Source organism: Otolemur garnettii, unplaced genomic scaffold (genome assembly GCF_000181295.1).
Source record: "Otolemur garnettii isolate 467f Iridium unplaced genomic scaffold, OtoGar3 scaffold00004, whole genome shotgun sequence".
Lineage (NCBI taxonomy): Eukaryota > Metazoa > Chordata > Mammalia > Primates > Galagidae > Otolemur > Otolemur garnettii.
In genome coordinates this window covers 33,572,403-33,575,080 of record NW_003852399.1, presented here as the reverse complement: position 1 = coordinate 33,575,080, position 2,678 = coordinate 33,572,403, and positions in this window count along the sequence as shown.

Sequence of the window (2,678 nt, the reverse complement as noted above, 5' to 3'; positions counted from 1 at the left end):
TTCTCTGAAGCAGCCCTTAATCAAGCTCCCCAAAGGCCTACGACTGCATGCAGCAATTTCTCCCCTGCTCTCAGCACAGATGTTTCGAGCACATTCCATTACACCTACATGCCATTACAGCTAATGGCTTATTCTGATGAAGAAAGCTGCTTTCTGCTCAGTGCAGCAAAGGGGAAAATTTCCTCCTGTACAGTTCGATCCCTGCAACAATGAAATGTGGGGGCAGGTGGTACAACAGAACTCTCTAATGTTAATTACATACTGTATTACCCCCAAATTTGGCTGGTCATTAATTATGCTAATTTACCTCCTGAAAATTAGCACCATCAATGTGAACATTTGAGTAGATTATAGTAAAATGTAGTCTATCATAGTTGCTTGTAAACCTGAACCTTTTGAGCCGTCCAAAGAAAAGACGACTATTATCGTATACAAGAAACTTAAGAAGAAATGGTTTACAACTACCCTTGGCCCCTCTCACAGCAAATGCCCTGATTTTTCAGGAAGATAACACAAAAAAGAAGCAACTTCTTTAAGTGTTGACTATAAATCTGTTTTGTTAATTTTTTAAAAGTTTCAAAATTTCTAAATATAAGAGGGAAGAATATAAAATCCAAACTCTCAAGGAAAATGAGTCTGGGATACTTTGGAGTAAATACAAATCATAGATATTGTTTTAAAGCAAAAAGAGTAGAGGGAAAGTAGAAAATAAACTTTGCTGGCAATGTCTCGAGTTTTAAGGCTATGGCGTAAGTGATTTTCTTCTATGCATTTTTCATAGGGCCTTGATGAATAGAGATGCACATTGTCTTCAATAGCTCCTGCAGTTATAGATTGTATTTTTTAATTTATTACTCCATAAAAAAAATTAACATGTCTCCCCTTCCGACTAAAGCTCAGATTTTACCATATTGATTATAGGCTTAATAAAGTGTGTGAATCAGGTTAGGCTTGCTTTCCATATGAATTAAATAAGTACAATTTCATTTCGGCCTGTTGAAATTGATTGGATTTCAGAAGTAAATAGAATATCTTCTCTATGGAGTGAACAGTCTCTGTTTCCTCTTCAAGGCTGCTGTTTCCTTCTATCCATCTCCAAGAAGCCATCATCATATTAACATAGATGACAATCTGGCAAGGAGGTGCTGATCAAAGATAAATTTCACACTCGCACTTCGCATTTTCTAATTACACCATCTGTGTCAGACTCTTTCGTGGCAGTTCTGCCCAATCTGTCAAACGCTGCGTGCCTATGGGAATGCAGAGGAGCTGAGAAGATCGCCTTGTCTCCCCCACCCTCCCAGCCGATTCATCACCCCCGATCGGAGCTGGGCAGAGATATTAGTCTAATTGGAGGCTGGAATGAAGGTTCCAGGTTGCATGGGAGATGAGGTGTTTGGGGGATGCAAGACATGAGATTGCAATTTGAATCGTATTACAGGGCCTGCCCTAGCTTGTCTCCGAGCAGGCTGAGAACAAGCCATGCATGCGAGATCAGGATGGGAGGGGTGAAGACAAGAGAACAGTTTTTAAAAGAATCATGAATGAGAAAGTGTCTTCTTTCATTTCTCTCTGTTTCTTTCAGACACATTAGGGATAAATGATTGTGAACAGGAACTGATGGGAAGTGTTCATCTTTTTATGATAATGTTATAAGCCATAAGTATAAGGAGATAAACAGAATGACCCAACTGATAAAGCCAGATATAATCTAATCAAGGCCAAGTAAATAAATCCAACAGTTCTACCCAAACAACGCAGATTAGTTTTTGCGGAATGTACGTGATATTTACAACTGGACACAGTAAGCAATAACAAGAGACTCTGAAGGCTGATAACTATTGTAATAAAAATTTTTCAAATATATATTAGACTTTCAGGTCCATTTTTGTCTCTTCTTTTTTAAATTTAAGGTGACAAAGTCCATGAAATACTAAAGAAAAATGAAATGATTGTTCTTTCGAACTAGAGCCATGGCATATCTAACAATTTCTAGTTATTGATTTCTTTCTGCCACATGTCACTGCCTTTAAGTCATATTGCAACTGATGCCAAGGTAAGTAAATAAATGCAATCCATTCATTGTTAACTCTTTGAGGTTGTACAGTTATGTGTGTTTACCACTAAAATGGTACTGATAGGAAACTAAGGGAAATCTGCCCTTGCTTTTATTAATATAAACAATTCTTATAATAATACTATTTTTCTTGCCCTTGAAAATTTTGGAATCACCCTTTATTTTAGTCATTTTCAACTGAAAAAGTCCAGAGGGTAAGAGAAAGAAAAAAATTACAGGAGTTGGAAAATTTGACTCCAGAGCCAGCTCTGTTAATTAATTTTCTGATTCTCTGTTGCCTATAAACTTCACTCTTTCCACTTCATACATTTTAGGATATGTTTGTGAAGCATGTTGAAGATTATGAAACACCCTAAAAACTAGAAGGTCACCTTATTTATGCATTTATAGATACTTATATACATGCATATATGTATGTATAGATCTTCGTTCAAATTACAGTGTTTCAAGTAGCGACTTGGTTATAATTGATCAGAGAGATTTTATCCCAAATACAGCCTCCCACTGTCCAGAGGCAGAAGTGAGAGCTCTTGGGTAATCATTTTGTCCCATAAAGAAATCAGTTCATGAAGGACAAGGACTGTGTCTCATTACACATCAT